This window comes from Lithobates pipiens, unplaced genomic scaffold (assembly GCF_037356315.1).
Source record: "Lithobates pipiens isolate NorthernLeopardFrog02 unplaced genomic scaffold, aLitPip1_a1.2 Scaffold_10, whole genome shotgun sequence".
NCBI classification, from domain to species: Eukaryota; Metazoa; Chordata; class Amphibia; order Anura; family Ranidae; genus Lithobates; species Lithobates pipiens.
Genome location: NW_027507686.1, coordinates 101,550,262 through 101,572,562, shown reverse-complemented (window position 1 = coordinate 101,572,562; position 22,301 = coordinate 101,550,262). Strand labels below are relative to the sequence as shown.

At 47.4% G+C, this 22,301-nt stretch overlaps 3 pseudogenes; all 3 read right to left on the bottom strand.

Annotated features, from left to right (window-relative positions):
* Positions 1-8,824: 8,824 nt before the first annotated feature.
* On the bottom strand, positions 8,825-8,944 carry LOC143950421 (5S ribosomal RNA; annotated as a pseudogene).
* Positions 8,945-9,039: 95 nt separating this feature from the next.
* Positions 9,040-9,158, bottom strand: LOC143944545 (5S ribosomal RNA; annotated as a pseudogene).
* A 3,945-nt stretch (positions 9,159-13,103) lies between these two features.
* LOC143945315 (5S ribosomal RNA) lies at positions 13,104-13,222 on the bottom strand (annotated as a pseudogene).
* Positions 13,223-22,301: the final 9,079 nt, after the last annotated feature.

The following is a 22,301-nucleotide window of genomic DNA, read 5'->3' as shown; positions in this document are numbered from 1 at the left end:
GCAATATCGTCTCACTGCAATACTTACACTCTGCATAATATATATGAATAATGCGAATAATGCTAATAATAAAGTCGTCTAAAACTCGGCTATAAGTAGAGAATAAAACTATCTTACATCAAAATAAACCATGTACTGCCAAACCAATAACGGCCAATTACTTAACGTCTATCAGTCAATGACTTAACAAAATAAACTTAGCACTCTTTTGCTCTATTTTGAATAGTTGTAGTTCTCCACATTAACTGTCACATTGATATCACCACTGACAACACACCACTTTTTAACAGCACCAAAATATGAAAAAAGCACTTTATATGTTTCAAAAGTAGTTGCATTAGCAAAAAATAAAGTCCTGTCTTCTTTACACGCTAGCTTTTCTGTATACATTAATCTCTCTGTGTACACCAGCCACTCAATATAGACTAGCCTCTCTGTCTTCTGTATACAGGTGCCCGTAATCTATATACACTAGCCTGCCTTCTTTTTACAATAGTCTCGGTGTCCCAGCCTCTCTGCATACACTAGCCTCACTGAATTCCCCAGACTGTCTTCTGTATACACAAGCCTATCTGTAAAAAAAATAGCCGGTCTTCTGCATACTCTAGCCTCTCTGTGTAACACAGTCTCTCTCTGGATTCCCTAGCCTACATCTCTGCATACCCAGGACCTTCCTCTGTATAATCTAGCCTATCTGTATACACTAGCCTGTCTTTTGTACAAATTGGCTTCTCTGTAGCTCTGTATACACGATCCTCACTGTCTACTCTTGGTTGTCTTTTGTATACACAAGCCTCTCTGTATACACTAGTCCACCGGTATACACTAGCAAGTCTGCATACACTAGCCTCTCTTTGCATACCCAGGACGTTCTTCTCTATAATCTAGCCTATGTGTATACACTAGCCGGTCTTCTGTAGACATTAGCCTCCCTGTATAAACTAGCTGGTCTACTGTATACACTAGTCCGTCTGTATACACTAGCAAGCTTGCATACACTAGCCTCTCTGTGTAACCCAGCCTCCATCTCTGCTTACCCAGGACGTTCTTCTCTATAATCTAGCCTATTTGTATACACTAGCCTGTCTTTTGTACACATTAGCCTCTCTGTATAAACTAGCCGGTCCTCTGTATACACTAGTCCATCTGTATACACTAGCAAGTATGCGTACTCTAGCCTCTCTCTCTGTATAACTTAGCCTCCATCTCTGCATACCCAGGACGTTCTTCTGTATATTCTAGCCTATCTGTATAATCTAGCCTATCTGTATACACTAGCCATCCATCTCTGCATACCCAGGACTTTCTTCTGTATAATCTAGCCTATCTGTATACACTAGCCTGTCTTTTGTACACATTAGCCTCTCTGTATAAACTAGCCGGTCCTCTGTATACACTAGTCCATCTGTATACACTAGCAAGTCTGTGTAACCAAGCCTCTCTCTCTGCATACCCTAGCCTCCATCTCTTGCATAAACCAGGACATTCTTCTGTATAATCTAGCCTATCCGTATACACTAGCCTGTCTTTTGTACACATTAGCCTCTCTGTGTAAACTAGCCGGTCTACTGTATACACTAGTCCATCTGTATACACTAGCAAGTCTGCATACTCCTGCCTCTCTGTGTAACCCAGCCTCGCTCTCTCTCTCTGTATACCCTAGCCTCCATCTCTGCATACCAAGGACGTTCTACTGTATAATCTAGCCTATCTGTATAAACTAGCCTGTCTTTTGTACACATTAACCTCTCTGTATAAACTAGCCGGTCCTCTGTATACACTAGTCCGTCGGTATACACTAGCATCTCTTTATACATTAGCTCTCTGTATACCCAAGCCTCTCTGTATACACTAGTCCACCGGGATACACTAGCAAGTCTGCATACACTAGCCTCTCTTTGTAACCCAACTGCTCTCTCTGCATGCCCAGGACGTTCTTCTCTATAATCTAGCCTATTTGTATACACTAGCCTGTCTTTTGTACACATTAGCCTCTCTGTATAAACTAGCCGGTCCTCTGTATACACTAGTCCATCTGTATACACTAGCAAGTATGCGTACTCTAGCCTCTCTCTCTGTATACCTTAGCCTCCATCTCTGCATACCCAGGACGTTCTTCTGCATAATCTAGCCTATCTGTATAATCTAGCCTATCTGTATACACTAGCCATCCATCTCTGCATACCCAGGACGTTCTTCTCTATAATCTAGCCTATTTGTATACACTAGCCTGTCTTTTGTACACATTTGCCTCTCTGTATAAACTAACCGGTCTTCTGTATTACACTAGTCCCCCTGTATACCCTAGCAAGTCTGCATACTCCTGCCTCTCTGTGTAACCCAGCCTCACTCTCTCTCTGTATACCCTAGCCTCCATCTCTGCATACCCAGGACGTTCTTTTGTATAATCTAGCCTATCTGTATAAACTAGCCTGTCTTTTGTACACATTAGCCTCTCTATATAAACTAGCCGGTCCTCTGTATACACTAGTCCGTCTGTATACATTAGCAAGTCAGTGTAACCAAGCCTCTCTCTCTGCATACCCTAGCCTCCATCTCTTGCATAACCAGGACTTTCTTATGTATAATCTAGCCTATCTGTATACACTAGCCTGTCTTTTGTACACATTAGCCTCTCTGTATAAACTAGCCGGTCTACTGTATACACTAGTCCATCTGTATACACTAGCAAGTCTGCATACTCCTGCCTCTCTGTGTAACACAGTCTCTCTCTCTCTGTATACCCTAGCCTCCATCTCTGCATACCCATGACGTTCTTCTGTATAATCTAGCCTGTGTTTTGTACACTTTAGCCTCTCTGTATAAACTAGCCGGTCTTCTGCATACACGAGTCTCTCTTTATACCCTTGGATGTCTTTTGTATACACTAGCTGCTCTTTATACATTAGCTCTCTGTATACCCAAGCCTCTCTATACACTAGTCCGTCTGTATACACCAGCAAGTCTGCATACACCAGCCTCTCTGTGTAACCCAGCCTCTCTCTCTGCATACCCAAGATGTTCTTCTCTATAATCTAGCCTATTTGTATACACTAGCCTGTCTTTTGCACACATTAGCCTCCCTATATAAACTAGCCGGTCTTCTGTATACACTAGTCCGTCTGTATACCCTAGCAAGTATGCATACTCTAGCCTCTCTCTCTGTATACCCTAGCCTCCATCTCTGCATACCCAGGACGTTCTTCTGTATAATCTAGCTCATCTGTATACACTAGTGTATACAGACAGACTAGTGTATACAGAGGACCGACTAATGTGTACAAAAGACAGGCTAATGTATACAGATAGGCTAGATTATACAGAAGAACGTCCTGGGTATGCAGAGCGCTCAGCTTCAAGGTATGACCAACGTGAGTAATATGAGGGACACTCCTCACCCCCGCCCCCACCTACCAGATCTGAGTTTCATCCCCTTGCCCTCTCTGCCCCGGTCATCTGGTGGCAGTTTTATGCACTCCCTGGCCCCCACCCATTCATAATCCTTACCGAACTTTCTTTCTGCTGCTCACAGGAACACACTGGATGACTTGTCTAATTAACCAACTTGTACAAGACACCGCTATCCTCCTGTCTGACACCGGTCCCCCTTGGAGGCTTTACCCCTCACTGTTTGGGTGGTCCCTGCCTCTCCCTGGATGCTCCACATATACCACAACGACATTGTCAGAGGGGCACCACTTGACAGGACACGGGGCTTTCATTCCGGTGGCATCTCCCATTGGAGGAAGGGATGATGGCCCCAACCCCTTGGCAGCAGGTTCTTTCATGTACAGACCAGGGCGGCTCATCTTCCCTTCTGGAGTCTTCACCTTAGATGGGGGAGTTGCACTTTGGGGGGTCTGAGTGATACCTAATGCGCTGTACTGGAAGGGCTTGACATTCCCGCATATGTGTCCCCTCCCCCTGGATGCGCCCCTTGTCCCCCCCTCTGGCTCCCACCTACTCTTTGCCGACATTGCCTTCTGCAGCTTTCGGGGACCCTGGATGACTTATTTATTGAGCCTATTGGTACGAGACACTGCTTCCCTCCAGGGTGACTCTGGACCGCCCTGGAGGATTTACCCCTTACTGTTTGGGCGGTCCCAGCCTCCCTCTGGATGCTCTACACAGCCCCCGATGGCGATGCAGGAGAGACACTAATTGGCGGGCCCCAGGACTGCTGCTCGGGTGAAGTCTCCCATTGGATGGAGGGATGGTGGCCCCAGCCCCTTGCCTGCCGGATTTTCCATGCACCGACCAGGGCTGCTCCTCTTTCATCTTGATGTGGTGACCATGGAGGGGAGGAGTTGAAATTTATGGGGTCCGGGTGTTTGCTGGTGGGAGTGCGCTAAAGGACTTGACATTTCTGCATGTTTGTCCCCTCTCCCCTGTTTCCCCCCTCCCTTCCCCCCCTTCCCACCCTTCCCTTCCCTCCTTTCCCTCCCCCTTTCCCCCTTCCACTCCCCCTTTCCCCCCTTCCACTCCCCCTTTCCCCCCTTCCCTGCCCCTTTTCCCCCCGGGGCGTGGACGGGGGAGAGGGGGTAAGGAGAGGACAATCTGCCAAAGGGAGAAATGCATTTGTTCGGGGACTGCATGTACTTTAGGGGTATGGGACGGGGGGTGGTGGATCCCATTCTGTGATGCCTTTTCTGTTGTGACGGGCTCCCTCGTGCATGCCTACGTTTAGGGCGAGCCGAGGAGACCCCTGAGTGCTGACAGTTATATGCCTTACCTCTGTTTTGGTTATACTATTGTTTTTTGGTTCTATGATGTTACTGATTGTCTTTTATTTGCATACCGGTATCAGACGTGACATTTACCACTGCCGGGACTGGGGGGACTAGGATTCGGGGGCTCCCTCTCCGACCTGTCTACCCAATAACCCAAGTAGGACAGCGCTTTAAACCCAGTGTACATCTGGTAAGCGCTATAGCATAATTGTGCTGTTTTAGTATACCCTTCCTGTACTGTTGAGTGCGGACAACCCTTAATTTCCCTCTCCCCCTGGGGTTGAGGTGCCCGGCCTCTTTTTCCCTTTACCTTTCCTTCCATTTGCCCTTCCTTTCTCCCCCTTAGTTCCCGCCATGCATTACCTACCCAAAACCTACCTTGGTTCAACTTTCTTTGCTTTTCTCTGACGTCCCCCTCCCCCTCCCCGAGGAGCGATGGGAGACTCAGTCAAGGTCACCTCTCTAAACGTTAAGGGACTGAACTCCCCTGAAAAACGGTGGATCCTCCTGGGAAAACTGAACACATCCTGTACTGATGTGGCCTTTATACAAGAAACACATTTTAAAAATACTAGCCTCCCCTTTCTATGGTCGAGATCCTTCCCTAAGGTCTACCACTCTACTAACCCCTCCTCTCCATTCTGATCTCTAGCAGGCTCCCCTGGGTTCTCCAGGATTCTCTGGTGGACCCTGGGGGCCAATATCTTTTTCTTAGGGGCCACATTGGAGAGCGCCTTTTTACATTTGCCACTGTGTACGCTCCCAATGATCACCAAGACACGTTCCTCAGAACTACCCTGCACAGATTATGTGACTTTCGGGAGGGCCAATTGATATTAGGTGGGACTTTAATGTCCCCTTTCGCCATCGGTTGACACTTCTGCCTCTTGCTCCTCGCTCCCTACCCCTCACCTAGGTCTCTATTCTGGCACCTTAATGAGAGCCTCATCCAGATACCGGAAGTTTTAGCAGATGTGACCAGGGAATTGGACCTTTATTTCCAAGAAAACTAAAGCAGGACTGTGACCCGGGGATAATTTGGGAGGCTCACAAGTCAGTACTCCGCAGGGTACTTATCAGGAACAGCTTGCTAATCTGTTTCGTGAACTTGCCTCTGTGGAAGCGAAACATAAACATACCCCCTTACGGACCTTAGAGATTGAATTGGGGACACTCCATACCCATATTGCTGTCCTACTCCATTATAAAGCGAAAGCGGCACTCCAGTTTAGTCGTAAACTGACGTAGGAGTCAGAGGACAAATGCAGAAAAATCTTAGCCAGGTCGGTAAAGGAGTTGAAATCTGGCTCTTACATACCACAGTTGATAGATGAGAATGGCCAGAGGGCCTCTACCCCAACCCAAATAGTTGAAGTCTTTGAAAAATGTTACTCTGATCTCTACAACCTGCCCGATTCAGGGTCTGGACAGGACAATATAGACAGATATGTAACCGGTTCTGGTCTACCAACCCTCTCATCGGAATCACGGGAGTACTTGGAGGACCCGATCACACTGGAAGAAGTCCAGACGGCCGTGGGACCTCCGAAGGTGGGTAAGGCTCCGGGCCCTGACGGATGTACCGCACAATACTTTAAGACCTTCCTCCCTATTCTCGGCCTGCGCTTGGTGAATTTATTTAATACTCTGAGCTCAAATGGGGATTTTCCTGAGGATACCCTTAGAGCCCACATCTCGTTGATACCTAAGGAGGGCAAAGACCCGGGCCTATGTGGGAGCTACAGACCCATTTCCCTCCAAAATTCGGTCCTAAAACTATTCTCTAACTCCTCGCCACGTGATTGGCACATCACTTGTAGTCCCTTATACATATTGACCAGTTAGGTTTTATTCCCACCAGGGAAGATAGGGACAACACCACTAAGGTGCTTACCCTGATCCGTAAAGCAAAGTCATCTGGGACCCCTTGTCTTTTCATGAGTACTGATGCCGAGAAGGCTTTTGATCGGGTCAAATGGATATTAATGTTCTCGGTCCTTTGCCATATAGGTCTGAGTGAACGGATGCTGGCATGGATAAGTAAGATATACTCACGTACTTACATTCCACCGGACATCGCGCGTACGTTTATGTTGAACTTCCCCCCACCCCTTGTCACTAAGATCCGCAGTTTGCTTCACGGGTGGCATTCTGGCCTCCATTCCTGGTTCAGCAGATGCAATCTCATTAAAATGAACATACTCCCTAAATTTACTTATCTTTTCCAAGCTCTCCCGATCCAGATTCCAGTCCTGTTTTTTAAGCAAGCTCAATCCTTGCTCGCTCAATTTAACTGGGCCCACAAAAATCCCAGACTTAAGCGGTCACAGGGAGGGTTGGTTCTCCCTAACTTGCGACGCTACTACCTGGCCTCCCATCTGGGCCGTGTATTGGACTGGAATCGAAACAAACTTTCTAAGCTCACTCCCGAATTCCGCTAAGAAGCGCCATGTGGTGCTATAAGTATTTACCCACAGAATTTATGTCACATCCCACTATAGGGGCTTAGTTGAAAGTCAGTCACCTGATCGCTACCCAAAACACACTCACGTCTTTGACTTCCCCCCTATTCCCTATACGTGGCCATCCAACCTTTGAACTGGGGACCCACTTAGAAATTCCAACCTAGACAATGCGTCTAAATTCGTCATTGATGGAAAATGGCCTTCTTTCTCAACCCTAACAGATCCGACAGGGCTTTTCCAACTGCCTTTTTGGAGAGCGGCGCAACGACATCATTTTCTCCATTCCATCCCCAATCCTCAAACGTTCGCCCGCCCTCAGACGGAGTTTGAGACTCTATGCAGGAGCGAAGGCCCTTTGGCCCACATTCTCTCTCAAACAGATTACCCACACTTAACCTGTCTGTCCAACTGGGAAAAGGACCTTAATTGCTAATTTTCCCCAGCACAGACACAACGCATTATCACTTTGGCTCTCAAAATGTCGCTGTGCATGAAGATACAGGAGACGAATTTTAAACTTCTCACCAGGTGGTATTTGACACCATCAAAGCTGCAGAAATGTTTCTCCTCTTCCTTGAAAATATGCTGGAGGTGTGGAGAAGAAGAGGGCACGTTGCTGCACATTTTTTGGTCCTGCCTCAGCTTGGTGGACTTCTGGACAGAGATCCGATGCATAACACAAAAATTCACAGACTTCTCCATCCAGGAAGAGGCTGCATTCTTTCTCTTGCACCATTCACAGATTCCCATTAAGAAGTACAAAAAAATCTATTTTACGGCATGTGATAAATGCGGCGAAATCCTGCATCCCTCTCTATTGGAAAAAATGTTCCCCCCCTTTCATTACTCACTGGCTTAGGAAAATAGAGGACATTAAAAAAAATGGAGGACTTGATCCTCACATCACAAGGTATACAAGAATTTTTTAAACAAACCTGAGACATCTGGAATACCTTTATATTCTCGCTGGAAGGATGTCGCCTGCTATCGCCTTAGTGCTCTGAGCTTTCCTTGACTGGCCCCTTGGACAGTGGCTGCCATCGTGTCTCGTCCCCTCTTCTCCTTTTCTGATCTTTCAACCCTTCTCTTTTCTGCCTTCCTCCCCTATCTCTCACCCCCTCTACCCCCTCTCTCTTTTGGAAAGAGTGGAAAATTGGGAATGACGGCCCCACACCCCCCTCTGGATGGATTATGCCGGAGGGACCTGGGGTTTGTGTGACCCTGGATCTTGGTACAGTACTTTATCCGTGCCTCGAATCATTGTGATTGATGGAAGGCAGACTCACAGTTGCGAATATACCTGTATCAAGTATTGTTCAGCTGCTTTTGCTCTGTATTTCTCTATTGCATTATGTACTCGGGGGACCGTCTTCCCCTATTTGGAGAAAAAATTATATTTGAAAAAAAAAAGAAGCCTACGACACCTGGTATTCCCAGGCGGTTTCCCATCCAGGCATTAACCAGGCCCGACCCTGCTTAGCCTCCAAGATCAGACGAGATGGAACAGATTCAGGGTGATGTGGCCATAGCCGATATCTTCAGGCACTCTCAACTCTCTTGACAAACACCAAGATGGTCACCTTGGAAACAAGCGGAAAAAAATAGGTCAACGGCCACAACATAAAAAGAAGCCTACGGCATCTGGAAATCCCAGGCGGTCTCCCATCCAGGTACTAAACTGGTCCCAACCCTGCTTAGCCTCTGAGATCAGATGAGATTGGGCTCTTTTAGGGTGGTGTGGCCGTAGGAGATTTCTTCAGGCACTCTCAACCTTGACTAACGCCAATATGGTCACCTTGGGAAACAAACAAAAAAATCAAGTCAACGCCAACAACATGAGAAGAAGTCTACAGCACCTAGTATTCCCAGGTGGTCTCCCATCCAGGTATTAACAAGGCCCGACCCTGTTTAGTCTCTGAGATCAGACGAGATCTGGTGCTTTCAGGGTTATGTGGCCATAGGCGAGCTCTTCAAGCACTCTCAACCCTCTTGACAAACACCAAGATGGTCACCTTGGTAAACAAAAAAAAAAAAAAAACAAGTCAACGCCAACAACATAAAAATAAGCCTTCAGCACCTAGTATTCCCAGGTGGTCTCCAATCCAGGTACTAGCAAGGCCCGACCCTGTTTAGCCTCTGAGATCAGAGGAGATCGGGCGCTTTCAGGCTTATGTGCCCATAGGCAATCTCTTTGGGCACTCTCAACCCTCTTGACAAATGCCAAGATAGTCACCTTGGGAAACAAGCGAAAAAAAAACAGGTCAATGTCAACAACATAAAAAGAAGACTACGGCACCTGGTATTCCAAAGCCATCTCCCATCCAGGGACTAACTAGGCCCAACCCTTCTTAGCCTCAGAGATGAGAAGAGATAGGGCTCTTTCAGGGTGATGCTGCTGTAAGCGAACTCTTTGGGCACTCTCAACCCTCTTGACAAATGCCAAGATGGTCACCTTGGGAAACAAGCCAAAAAAAAAAAAAAACAAATCAAGGCCAACAACATAAAAAGAAGCCTACAATAACTGGTATTCCCAGGTGGTCTCCCATCCAGGTACTAACCAGGCCTGACTCTTCTTAGCCTCCAAGATCAGACGAGATTGGGTGCTTTCAGAGTGCTCGGAATCTTTCCCCATCACTAATGGGACGAGGCAGGGGTGCCCTCTGTCTCCCCTAATTTTTATTCTGAAACTGGAACCACTTATGTGTCACGTTCGGAATGACCCGAATATTACTGGCATATCCAAACCCTCGGCACACCACAAAATTGCGGCGTACGCTAACGATCTAATTTCTTTCGTCTCCAATCCACACATTTCGCTTCCCAATATACTCGCGGCTCTCCGGCGATACGGCAGCCTATCAAACTATAAAATCAATTGCACCTTTGGCTGTATTGAATATATCGGTCCCGGATGGTGAGGCCAAGAGGCTCTGCTCCGCTTTTCCATTCTACTGAGCTGAAAAATCTATACGTTACCTGGGCGTTGACATCGCAGCGTATTTGGCGCAATTGTACCCGCTTAATTTTGTCCCTCTCCTGAATAGACTGAAATCTGATTTGGGAAACTGGCATGCTTTAACACTGACCTGGTTCAGGCGCTGTAATGCATTCAAAATGACGGCCCTCCAGCGGATTTTATACTTGTTCCAGACATTACCGATCCGGTTACCCCCAATTTTTTTCAGACAACTGCAGGTGCTGCTCCGGGACTTTATTTGGCCGCGCAAACCGCCCAGAGCCCGTTTGCAATTGCTTGCCAGACCAAAGGACAAGGGGGGTCTGGGTCTCCCAGATCTGAGACAATACTACAGAGTGACTCTGCTAGCGAGAGTCGTTGATTGGCATTGTAATGGCCCACACAAGCAGTGGGTGGAGATGGAGATTGAGGATGGATCCATTCCCCTATTGACCTCCCCGTGGCTCCTGTCCTCCCTACCAAAAGACCTCAGAGATCACCCCGTAGTGGGAGCTACGTTGGCTGTTGTGCGGAGGTTGTTCCGCTGCACACACATTGCTCCCCTGCCGTCACCAATGACTCCGGTTATAGGTAATCCAGACTTCCCACCGGGATTTACCAACAAGAAACTGCGACAGTTGACAGTGGTGGGGAAACAGCGTCTGGGAGAGGTGTGGCCCTCGGGAGGGCTCCCGACCACGCAAACTGTCGCCAAGCTTTCTGACCCTCCGCTTCACTTGTTTAGTGCTTATCAACTTCATCACTTTCTTCTGGCCATACAAAGGGCCCCCTACACTCCTAGAGACCTGACGCCCTATGAATCCATCTGTCACAAAAAGGAACCTGTGCGACACACCCTCTCCCTCCTGTACAACCTATTAAGTAGTCAGGAGGAGGAGTCGACCCCACCATTTATCCACAAATGGGAGAGGGACTTTGGCATCACATTTACCCCACAACAGATAGGCAAGATCCTGACATTAGTACATAAAGCTTCCATCGCAAACCAATATCAAGAATCAGGATACAAGATAGTCTCACGCTGGTATAGAGTCCCATACCTTCTGAATAAAATGAATAGATCGATCCCGGATGTTTGTTGGAGGTGCAATTCAGATACGGGGACCATGGGACACATTTTCTGGGCATGCCCGGCCTTGAGGAACTTTTGGGTGGAGGTGACCGAGACGATAAAAACTTTTAGAAATGTAGATATCGCAGACAACCCAGCAGCGTGCCATCTACACTTGACCGAACAGCCTGTTCGAAAATACAAAAAAACCCTCCCGATGCAACTCCTGAACGCCACCCGGGCCTGCATTCCCACACTGTGGAGGCAGCCTCAGCCCCCCATCCAAGGTGCTGTGGTATTCCAAAGTCAATCATATTCTCCGGATGGAAGAATTGACCGCCACCCTTCACAACACTGAAGAGGCATTTAGTGTTACATGGAGGCCCTGGAGGTATTTTTCTGGTACTTGAGACTACATTCGGGAGGTGAGCAGCGCCCCTATCCCAGAAAAAGACTGAACATCTAATGTTTACCTACGTAGGCCATGTCTGCCCTGGGTGGCATCCCCCCCCCCTCCCTTTTTGTCTTTATTTTTCTATTTTTCCCCGCTGCCATCCCCCCCCTCCTCTCTCTCCGTCTTTGCACTCTCTTCTTCCCCCGTCCTCCCTTTTGACTATGCCTTGTCTCCTTACTAGCCTTTGGGACCCAGAAGAGCCCCAGGGTTCTGGACACGACCGGCTCATATTTTACTCTGGTTCACATAGGTCATGATAAGCTGACTCGCTGTGGTCCCAGTTGCTCTCCATGATTACATTTGTCCGAACAGGGCTGCATTAGTTATACTGTACTACATGTCCGAGGTGGGGTTTCTCTCTTTTTTGCATGAAACTCTAGGACTCCCCTCTGAGAACCCAGAGTTATTTGGCTGCCTATTTTTTGTTACCATGTAATTGTGACCCTGGGTCATGCTGTATGGTTGACTGTTATATTTATGTTGTTCTACTTATACTTAATAAAAGAATAAAACAAAAAAAAAAAAAATAAGTCAATGCCAACAACTTAAAAAAAGCCTATGGCATCGAGAAATCCCAGGCGTTCTCCCATCCAGGTACTAACCAGGTCCCAACCCTGCTTAGCCTCTGAGATCAAATGAGATTTGGCTCTTTCAGGGTGATGCAGCCATAGTAGACTTTTTCAGGCACGCTCAACCCTCTTGACAAACGCCAAGATGGTCACCTTGGGAAACAAAAAAAAAAAAACAAGTCAACGCCAACAACATAAAAAGAAGCCTACCGCACCTAGTATTTCCATACGGTCTCCCATCCAGGTATTAACAAGGCGCGACCCTTTCTAGTCTCTGAGATCAGCGGAGATTGGGCGCTTTCAGGGTGATGTGCCCATAGGCAATCTCTTTGGGCACTCTCATCCCTCTTGAAAAATGCCAAGATAGTCACCCTGGGAAACAAGCGAAAAAAAACAGGTCAACGCCAACAACATAAAAAGAAGACTACGGCACCTAGTATTCCAAGGCCGTCTCCCATTCAAGTACTAACTAGGCCCAACCCTTCTTAGCCTCTGAAATCAGAAGAGATAGGGTGCTTTCAGGGTGATGCGGCTGTAAGCGATCTCTTTAGGCACTCTCAACCCTCTTGACAAATGCCAAGATGATCACTTTGGGAAACAAGCGAAAAAAACAGGTCAACACCAACAACATAAAAATAAGCCTGCGGCATCTGGAAAACCCAGGCGGTCTCCCATCCAGGTACAAACCAGGCCCAACCCTGCTTAGCCTCTGAGACCAAACGAGATTGGGCGCTTTCAGGGTGTTGTGCTCGTAGGCAATTTCTTTGTGCACTCTCAACCCTCTTGGCACATGCCAAGATGGTCACCTTGGGAAACAAGGGAAAATAAAACAGGTCAACGCCGACAACATAATGAGAAGCCTATGGCACCTGGTATTCCCAAGCTGTCTCCCATCCAGGTACTAACCAGGCCCATCGCTGCTTAGCCTCCGATATCAGATGAGATTGGGCTCTTTCAGGGTGATTTGGCCGTAGGCACTCTCTTTGGGCACTCTGAAGCCTCTTGACAAAGGCCAAGATGGTCACCTTGGGAAACAAGCTAAAAAAAACAGGTCAAAGCCAACAACATAAAAAGAAGCCTACGGCATCCAGTATTCCCAGGCGATCTCCCAATCAAGACACTAACCAGACCAGATCCTTCTATGGCACCTGGTCTTCCCAGGCAGTCTCCCATCCAGGTACAAACCAGGCCTGACGCTGCTTAGCCTCTGAAATCAGACGAGATCGGGTGCTTTCAGGTTGATGTGGCCGTAAGCATTCTCTTCAAGACACGCCCAACCCTCTTGACAAACGCCAAGATGGTCGCCTTGAGAAACAAGCAAAAAAAACAGGTCAAAGCCAACAACATAAAAAGAAGCCTATGGGCTTACAGGGGACCCTAAGAGATGGGACCCACTAGCTCTGTCATGGTTCGGACGCTGTAATATGAACGCAATGCCCCGACTTCTGTATCTACTACAAGCCTTACCTATCAAAATACCCCAGACTTTCTTTCATGCGGTTCGCTCAATCTTTATCAAGTTCCTCTGGCGCGGAAAACATATGCGTATTGGTAGGGCAATGCTGTTGCGACCGAAATTGCGGGGAGGTATTGGCTTCCCGGACCCTGCTCTATATTACACAGCGACGCACATGACACCGGTGGTTGACTGGTGCTGGTGTTCTGCCATATACTGTCCGGCCATGATATAGTGTCTGCGCCGTACTGCGCATGAGCAGTACGGAGCAGACGAAGCTTTGGAAAATCTCCGAAGCCGAACGGCGCCTGCACGGTGAGTGGAGGTGGTAGCCCCACCATCCAAGCGGACATAGGGTTGTGAATATTAGAGGGCCCCTCGCAGGCGAGCTTCGCTCGCCACGCTTCGGGCTCGGCCTCGCTGCGCTCGGCTCTTTTATATTCTTACTCTATGTCCACTTGGATAGTGGGGATAGAACCTGGACTCAGTGCGCAGGCGCCGTTCATGCTCGGCAATTTTCGGAATCTGTGTTGCTGTGTACTGCGCATGCGCAGCACACAGCGGACACTATCCGATTTGGGACCATATGTGATAAGACACCGGCATGGGGAAGTGAAGCTATGGGTCAAGCTAGAGCAGGAGATGGTGCGGGTTCCACTGACTGGTCTGCCTTGGGCGGGGAGGCCATTGGAGCCCTGTGTGACTACTCACCCGTTAATTGGCCCCTCGCTCGCCGAGATGGATAGATTTTTTCACCTTTCCCACCTGACTAACTTCCCTTCTCCTATGACCCCAATTATTGGACATCCTAGATTCCCTCCGGGCCTGTCTGACCAGGCCTTAACCAGGCAAGCCCCGAAAGGGCTTCTGAGAGCATCCCTATTTCTTGGACCCACGGGCTTGATTCCCATCGGGACCATACTGCTAGAGCAAGTACCTGTTGCATTGGATAGCTGGAGAGCTAGACAGCTAATCCATTTCCTCGGATCACTACCTAACCATTCGTTCTTCTCTAGACAATTCCACCCCTTCGAGGAACTTTGCCTGGATGATGGCCCAGTTCGTGGTTTCCTCTCTAGGTCCTACCAAATCCTGACAGACGCAGAATCCTCCACGGATCCACCCTTCCTAGCTAAATGGAAAAGGGACTTACAAACTACATTCTCCAAACCACAGAAGGACAGAATACTCTTTTTCGCCCATAAGTCGTCACTCTGCAGTAAATATCAGGAGATCTCATATAAGCTGATCACACGCTGGTATCGTACACCGGGGGTGTTGGCCAAAATATTCCCCGGTCAATCTGACCGCTGCTGTCGCTGCGGGCAACAGGCTGGCACCATTCTCCACATTTTCGGGGAATGCCCTAAATTACAAACATTCTGGCAGCCTGTCCTGAGACTCATCCACAAGTTCACAGACATTTCCTTAGCCAATGATCCCGCAGCAGTTCTTCTCAATCTAACTCCTATGTCGAGAAAGCGTTATCATAAGTCCTTACTTAAACATCTCCTCAATGCAGCTAGGGCCTGTATCCCAAGTCAGTGGAAAGAGCAATCTGCTCCAATGGTGACCCAGTGGTTCGCAAGGGTAAATGATATTGAACGAATGGAAGACCTGACTGCCACAATGAGGGATAAAACGGAGGAGCATGGGAACAGATGGTTCTACTGGACCCAGTTTCGCTTTTCGGAAGAATACCTCCGCGAGACATAGTAAGCTCATGGTGATCGTTGGAGATCGCTGTTCCAAACGTTGGACAGCTGATGAGCTGGTGAGCCGAGGGCGTCTCTTGCTCCCTGGGAGGGGACCCCATCCTATCCACTCTACCCACGACACCCCCTTACCCCTTCTTTTCCTTTTCTGCCATTTCCTTCCCCAATCTTCTCTTTCCCCTTCTCCCTCCTTTCAGTTCTACTATTTCCCTTCTTAACTCAAAAAAGGGAAAAGAAAATGGTATGTTCCGACCCCATTTGACTACTACACAATACTCTTCCCCTATCTATGGATATCTAAACTCTTCGAGGATAGCAGGGCTAGTATCAATAATATTTTAAGTGGGGGGGGGTGTGGCCGGATGTTGATGGGAGAGAGTGTGAGTGAGGAGTGAGAGCATGGTGCTGCTCTACCCCTCGGTATCCTGCTTAGTTCGATAACCCCGTCCTGCTCCTCCTCAAGCTACCTGATCCCATCGGATGCTGCCTAAAGGCCTCTCGCTATACCTTGTTCGTATGTCTCCCATGCTCGTTCGAGCTGCGGGCTGGTGACTCCGGGGTCGGGTGTGTGTGGTTGTTGCGTGGGGACTACCGCTCTCTGTGGGCTGCTGGCTGTCGGTCGGAGCGGGGGGCTGAGAGTCTCGCTGGGGATCTCGCGAGATCTCGAGCGGCCCCAGGGTTCCTGTAGCGCTGCGGTGCTTCTCCCTCCGCTCCGCTAGAGCTTGGCGTACAGACACGTGTGACGCCCTAGGCTCTGAGCGGCGGGCTGCCTGACACGCGTAGCGTAGGTGAGAGGGGACTCCTGTGTAGGGCTCCCTCTCCCCCGCTCACTCCCCTTCGCTCGTTGCTCTTTGCCCCCCCTCCGCTCGAGTTGTCACTGTGGCTGGTGATACAGGAGGAAATGAACCGGAGAATACACTGACAGCGCTGACAGCTTAGTCTTTTGGGGAAGAGAGAGGAAGACCTGGACGATTTGGATGCCTTGCATATCTGCTTCGTATGGATCCATGGAAGGTTATGTGGACATGATCTGGCAACTAAGATAAGTGTCTCTCTTCCCTTTTTGATTGAAGTGAACTACTACTGATTAAAATTGATGGAAAATTGTTTTGAATATATGCAAATATACACCAACACAAAGATCTTGATTCAACGGTAGATCTGTCGCTGCAGGATTATTGCGGGGGTTGAAGGTTGGCTGCCAATTAGTATTGTCCCCTTTTGATAAGCGAGTAACTCTCATATACATAAGGAGAAAACCATATGACACTTCTGAGTGTGCTACATTACCCTTTTCCTGCTGGATCAGCTAAATAAGTGGAAGCTAACCATTTGCGAGGTGGGTTTATAAGTGGCCATTTAAGATCAATTATGTCAAGAAAAAGATCCCCTGAGGAGCAAATACCCGTAGAGGGTCAACAAATCACCCGAGCCGCTAAGGACAAAACCAATCAAATGGCTGCAGCGTCGGCAGCGGCAAAATTGGAGCGCTATGCCCACTCTGGTCCACCATCACACGGTAATTCAAGTTCTCAGCAGGGAAACCTACACAATAAAGATACCAAAAACTCTTCCGCGGATAGAAGGAGTCAAGGCCAGCCTCTGGCCAACCCTACTTTATCAGTGGCTAAACTGGGGGGAAATAAGGGAGGGGGGGGGGGTAAACCAGCAATAGTTACAACAAATTTGGAAACAACACAAAGTAGCTCTCACCTACCGACGCCGGGCAACCAGGATGAGGAGCCCACATTAAGGGACATTTTGAATGCAATTAAGGAATGCAAAGATTCAATATCCAGGTTTGATGAACAGCTAAGATATATAAAGGAGGAACTATTGTCTATGAGGCAGGATTTGAATAGGACTATATTGAGAACTACCGAGCTCGAGGAACGCATGGGTGCGATGGAGGATGAGCTGAGACTGGAAATTGATTCACTTAAAAAAACAGTTACTACACAAGCAGATAAACTCGACGAAATGGAGAATAGGAATCGAAGAAATAATATCAGGGTGCTAGGCCTCCCTGAACATTGCGAGGGGACTAATTTGATAGGCTTTTTTGAGGAGTGGTTCAGGGAACTTTTTGGGGCGACAACCTTCACCCCGACATTCGCAATAGAACGGGCACATCGTACCCCGGTAAAAACCCGCCATATGGGGGAGCGCCCTAGGCCTATAATGCTTAAGATCCTTAATTATCAGGACAAAGTGTCCCTACTGCGAGAGGCCAGAATGAGGGGAGACATTAGATTTAAAGGAGCTAGGATCTCTCTGTATCCTGATTTTTCCCCTGACCTTCAGAAAAGAAGAGCCGAATTTATCCCAGTCAAACGAGAAATGGTTAAATATAGGTTAGAGTATGCACTCCTCTATCCAGCCCGCCTAAGGGTGATTGCCTCAGGAAAGACGTTTTTTTTCAATACGCCAGAGGAAGCATCCCAATGGCTAGATGAAACTAAAAAGGACCTATAAATACATATTATAGGGCAGTTAGGGGGATTTCAAGGGATGCGGGGGTACACATTTTTGGGGGGGGGAGTGGGCAGGAACAGGGGGTATCCTTGTTGCAACTTTTTGTAGCTGGTATAGTGCACAATGCAGGTGGGGGGTAGGGGCTGAGCAATAAGGGTGTGTGGAGTACAAGTAGGTATTTGTAGTGGGGGACAAAGGGTTCCCATGAGTGGGTGTAGATTTTGGGTGAAAGCACCCAGTAGGATTGGTATGGGTGAGAGGTGGGAGTGCTGTGAGAAGGCCACAAATATACCCCTAGGGGGTAGCCCTATGGGGCGAGGGGGGTGGGGGAGGGAGTTTGGTAAGCGGGGAGGAGGGAGAGATGGGATGGCAAGGTGGGGTAAGGGAAGAATAATAAAAATAACACAAGGATACACAAATTTAGAGATGCACTATTTAGAAGGGGATGTGCACAGTCAAGGGGAAAAAGGGAAAAGATTTTTTGGTACTACTATTTTGTATATTTTTTCACTTCTTTTTTTGGTTAAAACTGCCCAATGTATGGGTCATTAAGTAGGGATGCAGGCGAAAAGGATTAAGATAATATCGTGGAATGTGCGGGGCCTGGGAGATCTGACTAAAAGAAAAGTGGTCTTGTCAGCCCTAGAGGGCAAAGGACCCGGATTATTGTGTCTCCAGGAGACGCATTTAACGGGTGAGACGACACGGTGTTTACAAAGCCGGAAATTCCAGACCCAGTTCCATTCCGTATTCTCAACATATGCAAGAGGGGTTAGCATTCTTGTTGATAAGGCTGTCCGGTTCTCCTGCTACAACAGTCTCATAGATGTAAAGGGTAGATACATTTTCCTATACTGCCAAATTGAAAATAATCCCTATGTGGTGGCCAATATATATGTCCCCCCTCCATTCAAACTGGAGATTCTATATGAGTTATTATCTTTTGTAATAGATAAACCCCTGTGATAGCAATAGGAGACTTTAATGAAGTCTTGGATAAAGCTTTGGACAGGTTCCCAACTGCAAATATACCAACAGGGAGAGATGAAACGAGGCTAGCCCGCTTCTTACAAGAAGTTGGTCTATGCGACGCATGGCGCATTCGGTATCGGGGGGAGCGACAGTATTCTTGCTACTCAGCATCTTTCTCTACACTATCGAGACTTGATATGGCTTTGGTGAATAGTAGTGCGTTGCCACGAGTGGATGAGGTGGAATATGCCCCGAGAGGAGTCTCGGATCACTCCCCCCTAATATTGACACTCTGTGTAGGTAAGACACAATACTCTGGCCAATGGAAAATTGACCCTGTATGGTTGGAATTAATAAAGGATACTGACCGGGTGACAACTGAGTTAAAGGAGTTTATCTACGTTAACACGGGTACAGTATCAGCGGGTGTTGTGTGGGACTCCTTAAAGGCCTTTTTGAGGGGTCTCTTTATCCAACAAATTGCTAGAAACCGGGCCGAGACGAAAAAACAGGAAGAGGAAGCCATTAAGGCGGTGTCATTGTCAGAAAGACAATATATTATCAATCCGAATCCTATTACACAGAAGGCTTGGCTTGATAATCAGCAAGAGTATAGGACAATTACCAGGCGTAAGATGGATAATAGGCGTATATTGCAGAAACAAGTAAATTTTGGGGAGGGAGAGAAAGTGGGACGAATATTGTCCTTGCTGGTTAAAGCAAATACGGCCCCCCCAGCGATATTATCAATTAGGACGCCAGGGGGAGAGACCACTACTGAATCATCCACTATTAACAATACATTTTATCGCTATTATAGCTCATTATATAAATCCCAAGGGGGGAGTGAAGGGGGAGATATGGCTGCTTTTCCGGGGATCTTGGATATGCCAACAGTAACAGAGGAAGATTTGGCAATATTGGAGGCCCCAATTACTATTGAGGAACTCCAAAAAGCGGTGGCAGAGATGCCTAACTTAAAAGCACCAGGGCCCGATGGACTACCAATCGAGGTCTACAAGAAGTATGGAGAGGTTCTGCTCCCACAATTGTTGGAGACATTGAGACAGGCCTTGGAGTATGGAACCTTGCCGTCCTCGATGCTGGAAGCCACTATAGTGGTTATTCCCAAAGAGGATAAGGACCCTATGGACCCGGCCTCATATCGTCCGATCTCGCTCTTGGGGTCGGACGTAAAATTTTTAGCAAAAGTGCTCGCAACACGTTTAAAAAGAAGTGTCCATAAACTCGTTCACCCTGATCAGTCGGGCTTCATTCCGAATAGATCCACCAGTGTTAATATCCGTAGACTCTTCTTGAACACCCAGATTCCGGTAGATAACGGAGGCGCCAGAGCAGTTTTGACTCTGGACGCAGCCAAAGCATTTGACACCCTTGAATGGGTATATTTATTTAAAGCGCTTACTAGATTTGGGTTTGGCCCAAATTTCATCAAATGGGTAAAACTACTCTACACTGATCCAAGAGCGAAAATTAAAATTAATAATGAGCTCTCCGAGACGTTCCTGTTGGAACGAGGCACGAGACAGGGGTGCCCCCTTTCCCCTTTATTATTTGTTTTGGCAATGGAGCCGCTGGCTATTGCCATTAGGGCCTGCCCTAATATACAGGGATTTAGGAGAGGACAGTCGGAGGAAAAAATCGCATTGTTTGCCGACGACGTCTTGCTGTTCCTAGGGGATGTCCAAAACTCATTGAAAGTGGTAATGAAGATGATTGGAGAATTTGGTCTTATATCAGGATTAACCATCAATTGGGATAAGTCCGCCCTACTGCCATTGGTAAGGGGGTCTACTGGCGCTCCCCAGGATATTGTGAATCTGAAACAGGTAGAGAAGCTTAAATATCTGGGGGTGTGGATTGCTAGAGATGTAAATTCATACCTGGAAGATAACTTATCCCCTCTTTTAGTGAAGCTAAAACAAAAGGCTGATATCTGGAGCCGCCTTCCCCTCTCATTGGCGGGTCGCTGCAACCTGGTTAAGATGGTATGGCTCCCTCAAATTCTGTATTTTCTCCACAATTCACCATTATGGATTGGGGAAGGGTGGTTTAAGAAAATAGAATCCTTATTCAGACTTTTTATATGGAAAAGGGGTCCCTCGAGGATTAGCTTGCGGACCTTGCAGCTACCGCCGGAAGAGGGGGGGTTGGCGGTACCACATCCTAGACTCTATTATTTGGCGGCCCAGCTACAACATCTAGCTGGAGCAATAGCAATAAATGAAACCAATCCCTGCCATAAGTTATTAATGCTAGGATGTCCACATAACACGCTTTTGGAGGCGCTAGAGGCAAACTCGTTTAATATATACTGTCCAACGATTATTCAGGTTACTAAACTTTGGAAAACAGCCAAGGACCTATTGGGATATCAGAAGACATCTGTGTTGGCCCCCCTATGGGATAATAGGAATCTGGAGGAGCTATTTAAAGTCGAAAGATGTAAGGAGTGGGTAAATCAAGGGATATATAAACTAGCACAAATGTTCCAGGGTTCAGATATCAGGTCATTTGTCGACTTAAAGTCAGAATTTTCTCTATCAAACCGCTCATTTTATAAATACCTCCAGGTCAGACATGCAATCCAGGCTCAATTTAGATCACAGGAGGTGCAGCTGAATCAGATCCTGGTGCTGTCCCAAATTATGTCTCGGGACACACTTAAGGGCTTGATCTCATTCCTATATACTAGGCTGGGGGATAAAGTACTAGATCGAAGAGGTACGATCAAAAGTAAAAGGAAATGGGAGAGGGACGTGGGCCCACTGTCTGTACCCGACTGGGATTGGATAATGGAACAGGGAACTAAGGTCTCCATCTCTCCGTCACAGAAAGCCTCCCAACTCTTCTTCTTTCACAGGGTATATTATACACCTAGGAAAATGTTTAGAATAGGGTGGAGAGATAATGATCAGTGTCCTAGATGTGGCCGGGCCGGAGACTTCATTCATATGTTTTGGAGGTGTCCGAAACTCCTTAGATACTGGACACGGGTGATAGAGCATGTGAATGAAGTCTTCGGTTTGACATTGGATGCAACAGTGAGGACTTGCTTGTTGGCTATACCAGAGGGATATAAAATCCCTAAAAATATATTTATACCAGTGACTAGATGCCTTTTCCAGGCAAGGAAGCTAATTGCTCAAAATTGGCAGTCACATTCTAGCCCACTACCTGAAATATGGATGGCCAATATAAAGAAAATAATTAGTAACGAAAGGTTTTTTTTCGTTAAGCAGGGTAATAGTAGGAAGTTTGAAAGTATATGGAGCCTCGGATTGTTGAAATTGGGGATTCCCCTATAAGTAGTTGAGACAGAATGTGTGTTTTTTGGTGATATTTCCTTTAGCGACTTTTGTCAGGTAGTCTCTTATTTAGTGTGTGCTTTCATGCGCTGGGGGGTGGGGGTGGGA